Source organism: Phoenix dactylifera, chromosome 16, assembly GCF_051530095.1.
Source record: "Phoenix dactylifera cultivar Ajwa chromosome 16, Ajwa_hap1_PhDact_Kaust_v1.1, whole genome shotgun sequence".
NCBI lineage: Eukaryota > Viridiplantae > Streptophyta > Magnoliopsida > Arecales > Arecaceae > Phoenix > Phoenix dactylifera.
The window spans coordinates 21,211,747-21,228,613 of NC_143205.1; the positions used below are offsets into that span (position 1 = coordinate 21,211,747).

The 16,867-nt window shown below is 43.0% G+C and overlaps 1 pseudogene; it reads left to right on the forward strand.

Annotated features, from left to right (window-relative positions):
* The first annotated feature begins 13,529 nt into the window (after positions 1-13,529).
* On the forward strand, positions 13,530-14,695 carry LOC149751169 (chlorophyllase-1 pseudogene; annotated as a pseudogene).
* The last annotated feature ends 2,172 nt before the right edge of the window (positions 14,696-16,867 follow it).

The following is a 16,867-nucleotide window of genomic DNA, read 5'->3' on the forward strand; positions in this document are numbered from 1 at the left end:
AGAAACGCCGAGTGCCTTCTTGTCTTTGAAGAAAATCGCCATCTAGTTTCCAAAAAAAAAACGTAGATCATTGTTTGGGTAGCAGGGCACCGATCTCTCCCCACTCCTGGCAGATGTTCAAAGACTTATATCAAACATCACCTCGTGTGGTCGGACATGTCTATATGGAGGCTACTAATTGGATGGTTTCCGTGCTATTGGAGGCTTTCTCAGTTTTACCCCAATGACTCGGGGATATGGCTCTCTCTGCCGACGGCTGTATGTATTCGAGCGCTATAGAGCTCTGCAAACCAGCCATTTCGACCAAAAACTAAAACGAAAGGGGTAAATCATTGGCAAGGGATGCGTTGTTGAAGTCAGCCGCGTGAACGAGGTTGAGCTGGCAAATTTTCCAAGGACAGCATCTAAAAGACGACAAATTATAAAATAAATGCACGGCCCCCCGCGTGGATTTCCCAGACAAAAGTTTACACTCGAGAGGATTGTGATTTACTGCTGAAGAGGGACCCATGGCTTTTAAAGAGGACTCGAGTCTTTGAAAGGTTTTTTAACCCTCTTTTAGATTTTGAGAGAGAGAGTGTTGGAACTTGGAAGAGGCGAGTTAATGGAAATTTGAGAAAAACGTTAGGGCCAAGGTAGGAAGGTGTAATGTCCCGGCCCACAACGATGTGGGGTGAGGAAAATAGCCGTTTCCAACGGCTATTTTGGGAAAAAGTCGGTTTTACCCCTCCCAACAGTCCAATAACGGCTGAATTGAGGGGTATTTTGGAAAAAATTTTTTTTGGGCTTCTATAAATAGCCCTTTCCTCCCTCATTTTCACCACACCAAACCAACTATTCTCTCCTTCTCTAATACTATTATTTCTCTCTTCTAAAGTGCTCTTCTAGCAATTTAATTTTTAGTTTGCATTTAGCAAGTGTTCAAGTGCTACACAAGAGGAAGTTCCTGTTGAGAAGAGAAGGTCACTCCTGTTGAGAGCACAAGAGGAAGCTCAGAATCTCGGCTCTGTCTCTGCCCTCCGACCCTCTACTCAATTCCTCCAATCCTCTTTGTGGTTAGTTTTTATTTTTTTAATTCATCAATTTAGATATGTCATCTTTTGAGGAAAGTCAGTTTGGCATTCCTCCTGTTTCTGAGGGAGAAGAAACTAATCCCCAACCCCATGTTCCTAGTTCCTCTATAACTAGTGAACCGAGTGAAGATCAAACCTCTTCTCGTAAGAGGACTAGTGCTGTATGGACTGAATTTGATAGAGTTATGGTTGATGGAGTCTGGAAAGCTAAATGTAAAAAATGTGCCAAACTTTATAGTTGTAGTAGTAGTGGGGGAACAGGGCATTTAAAAAGACATCAAGAGAGTCATAGGATGCATGATTCTCATGCTCAAACTCAAAGTACCCTTAATATACAAGGGAGATTACTTGTAGGTAATTTTGCATATAATCATGAAAATCAAAGAAAAGCACTTGTAAAATGGATAGTTAAGGATGAATTACCTTTTAGTTTATGTGAATCTTTTAATTTTGAAGAATATGTTCAATTAAACCTACAACCTGCTTACAAAAGAACTAGTAGGCGTACATTTAGAAGAGTAGCTATGACTAACTTTTTAGCAATGAAACAAAGTTTAATTGAATCACTTTCTACTTTAAATGTAAAAATTTCATTAACTTCTGATATTTGGTCAGCATCTGTAGGTAGTAATTGTTTTATTGCCATTACTGCTCATTATATTGATAATGATTGGCAATTAAATAAACGTATTCTTGCTTTTCGTGCTTTTAATTTTCCACATTCTGGGCAACAAATTTCAAATATCATTTATCAAACTGCATGTTCATATAATATTAATGATAAAATTATGTCTATTACTTTTGATAATGCATCTAATAATAATTCTGCTGTTGCATTATTAAAAGACTCATTGCATCCCATGTTAGATGGAAATTTATTGCATATTAGATGTGCATGTCATATCTTAAATCTTTCTGTTCAAGCTGGCATGGGTATGATTCAAGATGTGATTGGTAAAATTAGAAATGCAGTTTCTTTTATTCATGCTTCAAGATCAAGACTTCAAGAATTTAAGAAACTATGTATAAATCATGGTAAACATTTTAAAAAATTTAAACTTGATGTAATTACTCGTTGGAACTCAACATATAGCATGATACATGATGCATACCCATATAGAAACTTATTAAGTGCATATATTAATGATCGTGGATTAGGCTTTACATTAACTGAAACTGATTGGAATAAAGGAAAAATTTTGGAAGATTTTTTGCTTAGTTTTTATAATGCTACCAATGTTCTTTCTGGTATTTATTATCCAACTTCATGTTCATTTTTACAACAAGCATATATAATTAGTCAAAAATTTGCAGAACATAGATATGATGATGTTTTAATGCCTATTATTGACCTAATGGAATCTAAATGGAATGAGTATTGGGACAAGATATATCCTATGCATAACTTAGCTGCTGTATTTGATCCTAGAGTTAAATTAAATGGCGTGCTAATTTTACTTGATGCATACTGTGAAAATATGATTAAAGATTCTGAACCTGCTAAAAATGAGGTAAAACAACTTCTTTATGATATTTATGCTATATATGATAAAAAAATTCGTGGATCTAGAACACAAATACAAACCTCTATTCCTTCTTCTAGTAGTTCTCGTTCGTCATCTATTTTTTCATTCATTGCACAGAGAAGACACACACATGCTTCAAGTTTATCTTCATCTTCTTCATCTTTAAGTAGTGAACTAGAATTTTATTTACGAAATGATCTTCAGTCTGCATATGATGAAAATCAAATAGAGAATCTAGATGTATTATCTTGGTGGAAGAGTGTTAGAAATCAATATCCTGTTATGTCTGCAATTGCACGCGATATTTTAGCTGTGCCAATGTCCACGGTAGCATCGGAATCCGCTTTTAGTGCAGGTCGGCGTGTTCTTGACGAAAAGAGAAGTAGGATGACGGGCGAAACGGTGGAGATGCTTCTCTGCTTCAAAGATTGGTTGGATGCTGAGGCAAGACTTCAAGATAAAGGTGGACATAATACAACATCCTCTGATGATGATGATACAAACACTACTGAAGACTGAAGAGTGAATACTGATTCACTGAATCACCGGTGATTAGTAAGATTTCTTAATTTTTTATAATTGTACATTTTTATTGTATTCTGGAGGTCAGACCAAGGTCCAAACCTCGGCCCTTTGGCCCCTTTCTTATTGTATTCTGGAGGTCAGACCAAGGTCCAAACCTCCCTTCATGTACCATTTTGATTTAAATTAATAAACTGGTAGGGGTCTATGCCAAACCCCCCACCATTAAGGTGGCTTTATATTCATAAATCCTTAGTTTTCAATATTTATTAATTTATTAAAAAAAATTTATGAAGCATTAATTTTTATCGGGCCGGGCCGGGCCCAGGCCCGGACCGTGCCAGGCCCGCGGGCCAGCCCGGCCCAAGCCCTGATGGGCCGTGCCAGGCTGGCCCGCGGGCCGTGCCGGGCTGGCCCGCAGGCCGTGCCGTGCTTGGCCCGCGGGCCTAGAGCGGGCCGTGCCGGCCCAAGCCCGAAGCGGGCCGTGCCTGGGTCGGCCCGCAGGCCAGTAACCTGTGACCCGGCACGGCCCCTTTAAATGGGCCGTGCCAGGCACGGCCCGTCACTGTAGCTATCGGGCCGTGCCAGGCACGGCCCTCTTCATGCCGGGCCGTGCCGGGCCGTGGGCAGCCCGGCCCAGTGCCCAACTCTACCAGTTAGGGGTTTGGGCCCAAATTTTTACTGTGGGCAGTACTATGAGGGTGGCAACCTGGAAGAGTTTGCCACCTCATGCTGAGAAGAGAAAGGATAAGGCCACAACTGGCCGACAGGGGAGGGCCACCTCATGCCCCACGTGGCAAGGCCAAACGCAACGGCAGAGCAAGGGGGGAGCAACTGGAAGCTCCCGGAGCTAAGAGGGCAGGGGGGATGGGACCTCACTGAGGGGCCCCCAGCCATGCAAAACCTGGAGCTGCCACCTCAACCCCCCTGCTGGCAGCCAATTCTGGCGCGCCTGAGACCGGGGGGGCGGCTGACAGTCTCGGAGCAAGGAAGGAGAGGATGGGACCTCTCGGAGGAGGTCTCATCCCTTAAACAAATTATTTAAGCCTCTGCCGGCAACCCCAAGTCACAGACCCCCTAGAACACTGAACGAGAGAGAGACCGAAGCCCTGGAGCCGAAGGCGAAGGAGCCCTGAAGCTCCAAGAGGAAGGAGGGACTACCAGGGGGAAGAACTGCCCAACGGTAACCGGCAAAAATTCAGGTAAGTGGCCCCTTTTAATAAAATTTTAGGGAGTGGAGAAACCCTCTGTGGGGTATTCTCCCCTCTATTTCAACTATGGGACAGAGAGGAGGAGACCGGCAAAAGGGAGAAGGGTCACGAGCCGGACCCATAGACCCCGGACCGGCCTGAGAACGGCCGCGGCCCAAGACCATGCCCGATGACCACTCGGGCCGAGCCGCCTGCAGGGCACCGCAGCCTCGGCTGCGGCTACTCTAGGGCGCGGGGGGCAGCCCCGGGCCGCCGGTCAGGTCGAGCCGGCAACCGGCGTGGCCACAAGGCCGCCAGCCCTGGCCGGACCACTGCCTCCTCTCCGGCAAGAGGCGGTGGTGCCGGAGGGAAGGACCAAAGAAAAGAAAAGGAAGAAGGGAAGAAGAAAGAAAGAAAAAAAAAAAGAAAAATGAACTCACCGGACCTTGAGGCTTCATCCCCTCCGGCCATGCCTTGCCGTGGACGGAGCGGGTGGAGGCTCTCGGGTATAGCCGGATCCCAACCCATCTCCGAGCCCTTCCCCTCTCCGGCATCACTTCGGAGGGAGGAAGGGCTGGCCTTCCCTTCCGCCGGTGCACCGGGGGGAAACCCCCGCCTCGGTCGGCGGATCGGGGGGAGCCTCGTCTCCCCGGTTGCCGCGGGAGAAGAAGGGGAGGAGAGTGGGTTTCGGAGGGGGACAAAGGGGTCAGAGACTAGGGTTTTCGGCGGAAACAAAGAAGAAAGAAAGAAAGAGAGAGGGAGAAGAAGAGAGAGAGTTTAGAAGGAGGAAGAGACGATAAGCTAGGGTTTTCAGCCGGAGGAGGAGAAGATCGAAGGACCGGCTGAAATGGCTAGGGCTTCCGGTCGGAACCAAGGAGAGAGAGAGAAGGAGAGGAAAAGAAAGGGAGAGAGAAAAGAAGAGGGAGTGACCGAGAGAGAGGAGGCCATAGGAGAAAAAGAGGGCCGGAGGACCGACCGGAGGCAAGGGTCACGGCGGAGACGAAGATGAGAAGAGAGAGGAGGAGCGGCCGAAAGAGAGAGTGAGAGGGGGAAGAAGATGAAGATGCGGAAGCCTCTGGAAGGGGGAGGGGAAATCCTGATAACGGGTTCGCGGGTCGAATCCGAATCCGAACCCGCGACCCGTTAAGTCTAAAAATCGAAATGGGTTAAGTAAGCCCAATTAAACCGGGCCCAATCTATTTGGGTGAACCTGGATGAGGGATTGAGTGGAATCTGAACCTAATTGAACTTGAACCCGAGCCCAATTAAATTGGGCTAAGCCTGGATGAGCCCAAACTACAAATTGGGTCAAATCCGAATCAAATTAAGTTAAATTGAAATGGGTCTGAATCCAATTAAACTGAGTTGGTCTCAGCAGACCTAGTTGATCATGAACCAGGCCCAATCCTTTAATTAAAAACTTAATTAACCTATGTGGACCTAATCTAGTTTTAAATCGAACCCCAAAGGCTCTAAATTGGATAAATTGGACTTGGGCTAGATCCTTGGATGGGATCCAAGCAAGTAAGTTCATAGTATGATGAACTAAGAAATTTTATAATAAATGGAGAATAATGTGATCCCTATGGTGTTGTTTTAGGTGATTAAGGATTTGTCACCTGGACTTGAAAAATTTGAAAAGCGAATTGAGGTAAGTAATCTGTCTTAATCTTATCGTAGATCTTGTATTACGTTTTATAAGATGAACCAGTGTTTTTTATACAATTTGAATTGTATACATGATTTGTGAAGAAAGTAAGTAATCTATTTTAATCTTATTGTGGATCATGTGAGTACTATGTTTATTAAGATTTTAAAGTGTTATTCGTGTATACATTTCATGAATGGGTGTATGATAAAAAGTAAGTAATCTACTTTAATCTTATTGTGGATCATGTTACTATGTTTGTTAAGTTTTTAAAAGTGTTATTCATGCATGATATGTTATGATGGATAAGTAACTTGCATGATCTCATAAACTATGGCCATGTATGCACCATGATTATGCTGATATTTTAATCATGCATGCAAGTTAGTATAATGAAATACTATTTAGCCGAAGGGCACTATAAATGGACTCAAAGATCCTACTGATGGAATGCAACTGAGCTGGCCTTGCTAGTGGCCGAGAATGACTAAGCTGGCCTTGCTAGTGGCCAAGAATGACTAGCTGGCCCCGCCAGTGGCCGAATGGACTTCGCAGTAGCATCCGAGAGAATGGACCACCGCATGCCGGGGTCACAGTTTCATATGCATACTTTATGAAAATGATATTTGAAGCATGATCATGAGGCTCGTTTCAGAGCCTGCGTATATGAGGCGAGTTTTTCCAAATCCTGCAGATGTATTTTGGGGAGAAGCAAAATCGGTGAGGGGTTAAGTGCGGCGCATGCGCGCGCGTACGGACCCCGGAACCGGCCACCATCTGGCAGGGAAGCCCCGTGTTTCCCCCTCATGTGGGCCCGATAGTCATGTGCACTGCGCAGGCGGGCCGTGACATTTATGAACGTGCCTGGCCAAAGCATACATTGTTTTACAACAGGTTTTTGAATATATCCTTATGAAATGTTGTATTTTGCTATAACCGCTATCTCCTTTAAATGATGCTAATCGCATGAATTCTTATGTTTGATCCGGTAAGATTATGTATCATTACTTACTGAGCCGTGTAGCTCATATCCATTCATTTACTTTTTCTTTCAGATCGTCACCACTGATAGCTGTCAGAGACACTTTAATTTGGTATCAAGGCTTCTTTCCTTTGGGGTAAAATAAGTATACTTTTGTGTACATAAACTACATAGAAGCTCTGTATTTGGGTACTGACCAGCATGTTGTACTAAGAATCCTTTCATATATAAAGATTTGGTTGGTTTGACTACCCTGTTACCCAGGTATGAGGCTGCGTGCTATTGTGGGCGGTTGTCGGCAATAGCACGGCCGTGTCACGGATCCGGGTCCGGAGCGTGACAGAAGAAACATCCAATCTTTCCATCCGCAATTTGACCTGGATGTGACGACCAGAATAGACCTGGTCGAACCTAATCTTTTAGACCCATGGTTTGAGTCCGGGTCAGAAAAGAAACATGTTTTAAGAATGCGCATGGGCATGACTCGATTTGATACCTCAAATGGATCTCACTCTACCTGGCCCAATCTGATCTCAGTCAAGCCGAAGACCCATTTGAAAATGGATATTTAACTCATTTTATTTGCAAGTTGAAGATACAATTAGTAATAAAAGCTCATATTAATACTTTATTTAATTTTTTGTATCCATCATCCATGTCATTGTCAATTTTCTTCTAAATATATAGTAAACGATACATTTCTTTCTAATTTGTATTAGATCCAAACCTAAACCCACTCTAGTTTAGACCTGAATGTATTAGGCCGGGTTTGGAGTGGGCTCAACTGAACATAGTTCGAATGCTTCCTTGGATAGCAAAGAAAAAAATTACAGACATGGGCCAACACAACCTAATGTACCAAAAAATTGTAACTCAAAATAAAAGCACGTTGGATCTAAATCATGCTTGTCCTAGTCTAACTTGGTCCGACCTAGCACATGACGAGTAGTCTTCTCAGTCACTATCACTACAGAAAATATGGGTTTTAACGGCGCTTTTTTGCTAACGCTTTACGACGCTTATTAACGTCGTCGTAGAGTTGGGATGAGACCACGCTTATGCGCGTCGTTGAAAACCAAATCTCACCAAAACCCGCGGCCGCCCCCCTTCTCCCTCTATCCTCGATCGATCAAGCCCTAATAGAGCTAGCCGACCCTTGTCCTCTCCTCCTCCCTCGTCTCCGGCGCCGACCCTTGTCCCGTCCTTCACCCTCCTCTCCGGCGCCGAGCGACCTCCTCTCCTCCTCCCTCCTCCCTCCTCCCTCCTTTTCCTCCCCCCAAAAGCTCGGGTCCGAGTCTTGGCCATGGCCGGCGATCGAAGAGCTTTTCCAGTTCGTTGCCTCTTCTTCTTCTGGATCTCGTCTCTCGATCTCGCTCGCTTACAGGCCGGGAGACATCGTGCCAATGAGCAAGGCGGGCCAGTACCACGGGGTAAAAACTCGAACTGAAACCCTCATTTTATCTGGATCCGTTCTTGATCCACTTCGATCTGATGTACTTTGGGAAATCTCAATCAAGAACTGTCTAGAACGATGTTATTGGCCGCCACTGCCCTATTTTTGCTGTTAATCGAGAGGTAAAATCTTTGGTTTTGTTCTAGGATTTTCCGCCCTCATGATTTGTTCTTTATTTGTTTGTTTTTCTTTTGATTTTGTGCACCGGTGTTGATTCCGATACCAAAACCTACTGGTTTCACTGGTGCCGATCCTTACAAGATGTAAGTCTAATTGAATTTTCGTATTTTTCTTAATTTGTCTAACATGTCATTTGAATATGCTTCGCTTTAGTCAATTTACGGTATCTGTGCAAGAATTGATGGCTGTATAATTTTTTTTTATATGATTTGTTGAACTTAACGTAGCGCATATTAAGCATGAAAGAGATAACAGCTTCTGAGTAGGATTGAATTGGAAACAAGCATGTGAATGTGTTATCAGTTCCATATAAGCCCTCTTCCTGCTATGCTCGGAATCTTTACTCCCAAGCCACTAGGAATCTTCCCGTTGGTATGCAAGAAGGTATATTTGTCCATTTTTGCTCAGGCGGGATGAATTTGGGATCCTGGGTGGTTTTCCTTGAAAAGAAATCGACTTCTCGTACACAAGCTATGGAATAAAGTTATCCTTTTTACTGAAATTATCCAAAGATGAAAAATAGAGGAACTTGCCACCAAGGTAGTAGCCTGGTGGTAAGGGGGCGATAATTCCGCCCAAGTTGCCCGGGTTCGAAACGCGCGGGCGTCGATTAAATTAGGGGACCGGATGCCCCACGCCCGGCTGGCTTGTTGGCGGTTATGCTTTCCTTCCACTTGTACCAAGGTGGCGCTGGGGTGACGTACCCACACGTGAGGCGGTGAACCCAGTGGGGTGAGCCCACGGGTCGGGGAAGGCACGCGAAAACCTGCGACCTGTATCGAACATTCCCTGGTGGAAGGGGGGCCCAGTAATGGGGCTGCTACGCGGGTGGGCTGGTCCTTCCCCCTCCCCTCCTATCTTTTACCAAAAAAAAAAAAAATAGAGGAACTTAGATGTAAAGTATTTCTAAATTCTGAATAATTGGCAACTTTTGTTTCCCTGCTATACATATCAATGCAAACATCAAGAGTATAATGTTTATAAACACATTGGGCTACCACATTGCTTAGGTAGGGAAAAACACTTAACAGTCTTCTAGTTTAAGAAGGGCCAAATGAATATGGGCAACAAACGAATATGTTCTCAAGAAATATATCAAATTTGAATTACCACATGAATTTCTAGACAATATTTTATTTATTAAAACTAGACATGAATTTTAGTTGTCTAATTAGCGAGTCTCCTATCTTGGTTTCCCAGCTCCTCTGCAGCCTGTAGAAGATAATTTCTCATATCTACCCTGAAACTATGTTGAAGCATCTACCAAGAGCCAATTCAGATCATTGTCCATTGTCAATTTTCGCAGATTCGTAAGACAAAAAGGTCAAACACCATTTCATTTTGAGAAGATTTGGACGGAACATGAAGCTTCATGGATGTAGGATTTGATGCACGGAGGGGAAATAGTTCTGGTTCTCCAGCTGTTAGGGTCACCTAGAAGTTGCAAGCTACGAAACGACGCCAAAACAGGAATGAGGTAAAAAAAATTTTTTTGATAAGGTAGCTGTTTGGATAAAACAGTGAACGTCCTGAAGCTTAAAGAAGGTGCTTCTTCATTCCAAATTGACTGGAAATCAGAGTATGTTAGAGCAACAATACTTGTGAATTACTCTTAAAGAAAATCTGTTCCAAATTGACTAGTGAATTACTAGTCACATATAGTTAGCAGATGATTGCTTTTTTAATATCCAAAGCCAGAGTGCAGGATGCTAAAGCCTTCAAAGCCATCTAGTCTTATTGCATGTAATCTGGTCAGCGAGTGATTCGGCCAAGTCTACTGTTGCTTTCAATCTTCAAGCTTCTCTACAAACAAAGGCAGCAAGCTCAAGTCAGTGCAGTTCTTGGCGTTCGTTGTAGTGGCGGCCCGGGCAAGCATCTTGGTATTCCTCTGCGGGGAGTTCGTCTAAAATGGCATTGTAATTCTCATCCTTGATACTTTGTAGATTGTTTTTTATGAAGTTTGATATGTAAAAGTACATTGTAATTCATAACTTTTTATGTAAATTTAATCAGATATGACAATATAAATATTTCAAATGATCTGAATGTTTGTGTCAATATCAATGTAATTTGAATGTTTGGTTCATATTGTATAATGTGTGTTTTATGATATATGTAAATTTATAAAATTTGATATTTTTAATTTTTTTAAAATAATTACATTTTCCGACGCTTTAAGTGTCGGTAAAAACCGTCGGCCTAGCCGTAACCCGCGTGCCACGACGGTTTTTTCCGACGCTTTATAGCGTCAGTATATTCCGGTTTTTGCCGACGCTTTCATGTAGCGTCGGCAAAAAGTTTTCCCACTCCGGTATCGCCGACGCTTCTGCGACGCTTTGATTAGCGTCGCCGAATCTTTAGCCGACGCTTATAATAAAGGTCCTAAAAAGCGTCGGGAAAGGTAAGTTCTTCTGTAGTGTATACCTATTCCCCCTCCATCAATGCAATAGGATGTGTCTAGCTGTCTTTTTTTTTTTGTCATATTGTTATATTTCAAAGATATATATATATATATATATATATATATATATATATATATATATATATATATATATATATATATATATATATATATATATATATATATGCATACGATCTGATTGATTGCGCAAAGCCTGCAGTATATTTCATATTGAGCCAAAGTGAGTGCTAAATATGTTAAGGATGCGCGTGCTTAACTGACATAATCAGGATGAAAATCAGAAATTATCAAGGAAGGGCCTAACCTTCATAATCGGGGTGGATTCAGATGCTTAACATTGATATAATATTGAGAAGATGCAAAAAACATGAAACCATCCAAATATCCAATCCACAAGAGAACATACAACCAAATATTAGAAAAAGCTCCAAACAAACACCCAATGGTATAAAGCACAGGGTATCCACGTAAAAAATCCCTGCAATTGGGTTAATTAACATTAAGGCTGCAAATGGGTCGGGTCGACCCGTGACCCGACCCGACCCGACCCGCGTAGACCCGACCCGACCCGAATTTTAGGATCCGCGGGTCCGGGTCGGGTCCTAAAATTGGACCCGAATCATTTTCTAGGTCGGGTCTCGGTTTACCAAACGGACCCGACCCGACCCGAATGGACCCGAAGAGAGAGAGAGAGGAAAAGCAAAAGAAAGTCTTTTCTTTTTCTTTTTCTTTTTTTTTTTTTTTGGCGTGGGTTGTGGTACTGTTGGTCAGTGTGGAAGGATAGCAAGTTAGCAACAAGCATAGGTTCACAGAATCCAAAGGAACGTCGGCCCGTCAGGATTCTCTCTCGATCTATTACACTGTTGAGACCTCTGGTGTGTAGCTGCCTTTTTTTTTTTTTTTCCTTCTGTTTTTTGGTTTTTGTTTCTTTTAACTTTTGAAGGGAGAAAGTGAGGGAACACTGCAACTGAATATGGGTCATGTGCCAGTTTTCTGTAATGGAATTGGATTTTGGAAGAAGGTCTAGGATTTTTTTTTGTCCTCGTGAGAGGGGAGCTGGGAGACACCGAGTTCCGTCCAATCAGTCATATAGATAAAAAATAGTGTGATATGAAATTTGGCTTGTAGACCGACTTAGTTAGTGAGTCATGGGTCATCTGTTCTGACTGGAGCTCAATTGCAAAGTCTTTCAAGTCATGGGTCACCCAGCACCTCATAATTATGGTATGACCAAATTAGATTTGTCCAAATTTTTTCCCAAAAGCACAAAAAATTGGACCCGATCGGACCCGGACCCGACCCGAATCAGACCCGGACCCGACCCGAACCCGACTCGGACCCGACCCGACCCAACCCGATCTTCAACCGGGTCGGGTCCGGGTCCAAAATTAGGACCCGAACAAAAAACCGGGTCGGATCGGGGTCACCTAGGACCCGACCCGACCCGACCCATTTGCACCCCTTTTAACATGTAGACATGTCCACATCCGATGTGTGGAAGCTTCACATCGGATGACATGCTGACAATGGATGTCATCGGATGAAAGCCGATGAGGGTGGCGGAGTCGGAGGGACGCCGACTAGCCGTCTCTATCGCAGATCACACGGTCCCACGGGCATGTCACCGTAAAAGGACGTAAAACAGGGGGAGAGCATGGCTATCGGATTCATTAGAATGAAATTGTTTTACGTCTTTTTAGAGCTTCAAATGTGGACTCTTGTTTTGTCCACATTAAAAAAAAAAAAATCTCTTTTTTTCCATTAAAAGAAATCCGATGAGAGTCCTTCTAGAATTCGCATGTCTCTATCCAAGACTTGATTCCTATTCTGCGGGACTTAATTTCTCACCTTGATGTAACAGGCACAAGACTTCGCAAGTCTCTTTTGCAGCTCGCTCTATACTTTCCTTCCGATCTCGCGCCCAAAAAACCCTAAACATAACCCAAGCGCTCAACTTTGGAGCGCCGGCGATTTTCCATTAAAAATCTTATCCGGCCATCCGGTGAGAAAGGCCAGGCTTCTGCTCATCCTATGGATGTATTGCAGTCCCATGCTTCTGTTTCGGTACCTGCTTGGTTTAGAATTGGGTCAGCAACCGCGAACGTGCGGTTCATACTCGGCACCTCCAACTCCGAGTTTTTATATAAAATAAAGACCAGGCCGATTCCACCAAACAAATCAGACAACAGAGCACTCTTGTTCTCCTCCTTTCCTCCTCTCCCTCAACTCAGATTTTGCTCATTAAAGGTAATGATCTTTTCTTTCCCCTTTCTATAATTTCTCTTGGATCAATTCATCAATCCTTTGCTGATGCATCTTTTAGTTTGAGATCAAGATCTTGCACTTTTTTCTTTTCTTTTCTTTTCTCTTTTTTTTCCTTTTTACATTTTGATGTTGCTTTTAGATTCTTGGAGCTCAAAGGTTAATAATTTCTCTCTCTCTATCTCTCTTTTTTTTTTCCATTTTATTTCTTGCTCTTCTATAAATTGGCTGCAGTCCTCCTCCCACAACATCCAGCCCAGTGCTCGACACACACAGATGGCTTCCGTGATCATTAACGAGCCTTCGGCAACCGCTGCCTTGGTATTTGATTACGGGAAGCTACATGTGGACACGATCCCAGTGAAACAATCTGATGAATCCTCTCCGCCGAAGGATATTCTGGTAGTCTGTCCTAAGGTTGCAGGGACCTACACGGTTGTTCTCTTCATCCAAGGTTACCTTCTCTCTAACGCATACTACACCCAGCTCCTGCAACATGTTGCCTCTCATGGATTCATTCTGGTTGCACCACAGGTATGCACCCTTCAAATTCTCTCACCGTTGCTGCAAAAGCATCTAATTCATAAACAGAAATTGGGGTTTGAGTTCCCCCCTAGATTGACTCCCTTTAATTTCACAGTTAATTCCTATTGACTGAGAATCTTTACTCCCGGTCCTTGATTTCAGTGCATCGTCGTATCACCATACTCCGAAGAAGACATCACCTCTGCAGCTGCTGTCACCAACTGGCTCCCTGATGGGCTCCAATCCGTGCTCCCCACCGGAGTCGAAGCCAACCTTGACAAGCTCGCTTTAGCCGGACATAGTAGAGGTGGCCATGCAGCCTTCGCTCTAGCACTTGGCCATGCGGGAACTACGCTAAAATTCTCTCTACTAATGGGTATCGACCCAGTGGCCGGACCGAGCAAGGGCTTCCAAATCCCACCTAAAATCCTCACCGACGAGCCCTCCTCCTTCGAACTAGGGATCCCGGTCTTGGTGCTCGGAACCGGGCTCGGATCGGAGCAAAAAAACATACTCTTTCCTGCTTGTGCTCCAGATGGAGGCAACCACAAGGAGTTCTACAATGAGTGCAAGCCACCATGCTACCATTTTGTGGTCACGGACTATGGTCACCTGGACATGTTGGATGATACTGCTCCCAAGATCACGAAGTGTGTGTGCAAGAATGGGACTAATTGTAGAGAGATCATGAGAAGGACTACTGGGGGGATTATGACTGCGTTCTTAAAGGCTTATTTGCTAGATCTGGAAGAAGATCTCAAGGCTATAGCTGATGATCCTCAGATTGCCCCAACTAAGCTTGATCCAGTTTCTTGCCGTCTGGAATGTGAAGCTTCGCGCTTTGCTCGAGAAGTTATTACTAATCTTGTTGCTGTTTGTTCGCACTGTAAGTTTGATTCTGATGCATGTTGACAGTGTAAGAGTTCTTCTCTGTTATTATTATTATTATTATTCTTATAATTGTTTGTTGGCACTGTATGATTCTGTGTTTTTTTTCATATTTCATCTTAGAGAATTCGTCATATTTTTACTTCATATAAATGAAGAAGGAGATTAGACCAACCGCACAAAATGGAAGCAAAGTTTTTGCGTAATGGATTTCGGATTTGTCGTTTGATAGTTAATTGCACTTTCTGAAATCCAAAAAATAAATAAATAAATAAATAGACAAAGTAAGGGGTTGTTTGGCGAATGGATTTAAGATGCCTTACCATAAAAAAAGGAAAGCACCTTAGTAGGGGTCGCGAACCGGACGGTACACAACTTGGTTTTGGAAGATATGGCACCAAAAGTTGTAGAGCTGGTCGTCTTTCATATCGAGCCATTGAAGCAGCGCGTCGGGCTCAACACCATTTGACACTCAAAAAGAAAGCCTATAAACATTAGGGAATACAACGCACGGAGTTCTCACGTCAAGGAGTAGATAAGCAGACACTGTGAAAAAGCCGTGTGCACGAGGCCTCCGTTTGCTGGAAGGCAAAACTCTTTTTTTTTTTTTTTCTTTTCTCGACACTCCACCCCGATTATGAAGGTTAGACCCTTCCTTGATAATTTCTGATTTTCATCCTGATTATGTCAGTTAAGCACGCGCATCCTTATCATATTTAGCACTCACTTTGGCTCAATATGAAATATACTGCAGGCTTTGCGCAATCAATCAGATCGTATGCATATATATATATATATATATATATATATATATATATATATATATATATATATATATATATATATATATATATATATATATATATATATATATATATATATATATATATATATATATATATATATATATATATATCTTTGAAATATAACAATATGACAAAAAAAAAAGACGGCTAGACACATCCTATTGCATTGATGGAGGGGGAACAGGTATAGTGACTGAGAAGACTACTCGTCATGTGCTAGGTCGGACCAAGTTAGACTAGGACAAGCATGATTTAGATCCAACGTGCTTTTATTTTGAGTTACAATTTTTTTGGTACATTAGGTTGTGTTGGACCATGTCTGTAATTTTTTTCCTTGCTGTCCAAGGAAGCATTCGAACTATGTTCAGTTGAGCCCACTCCAAACCCGGCCTAATACATTCAGGTCTAAACTAGAGTGGGTCTAGGTTTGGATCTAATACAAATTAGAAAGAAATGTACCGTTTACTATATATTTAGAAGAAAATTAACAATGACATGGATGATGGATACAAAAAATTAAATAGGGTATTAATATGAGCTTTTATTACTAATTGTACCTTCAACTTGCAAATAAAATATGTTAAATATCCATTTTCAAATGGGTCTTCGGCTTGACTGAGATCAGATTGGGCCAGGTAGAGTGAGATCCATTTCAGGTATCAAATCCCAGCGAGTCATGCCCATGCGCATTTTTCAAACATGTTTCTTTCTGACCAGACTCAAACCATGGGTCTAAAAGATTAGGTTCGACCAGGTCTATTCTGGTCACATCCAGGTCAAATTACGGATGGAAAGATTGGATGTTCTTGACTTCTTTCCAACTACGGCTAAGCCGTTGTACCTTGGCCCAATGTTTTTCTCAAATTTGCATTTACTCGCCTCTTCCAAGTTCCAACACTCTCTCTCTAAAAATCTAAAAGAGGGTTACGAAACCATTCAAAGACTCGAGTCCTCTTTGACTGATTCCAAAGTTTTCACGCAAATTTCCTTTTCCTTGATCACCCTGAAAATAAGTGTGTTTTTCAACAGGCATGGGTCCCTCTTCAGCAGTAAATCACAAGCCTCTCGAGTGTAAACCTTTGTCCGGGAAATCCACGAGGGGGGCCGTGCATTTATTTTATAATTTGTCGTCTTTTAGATGCTGTCCTCGGGAAATTTGCCAGCTCAACCTCGTTCTCGCGGCTGACTTCAACACGCATCCCTTGCCAATGATTTGCCCCTTTCGTTTTAGTTTTTGGTCGAAATGGCTGGCTTGCAGAGCTCTATAGCTCTCGAATACATACAGCCGCCGGCAGAGCGACAGCCATATCCCCGAGTCACTGGGGTAAAACTGAGAAAGCCTCCAATAGCGCGGAAACCATCCAATTAGTAGCCTCCATGTAGACATGTC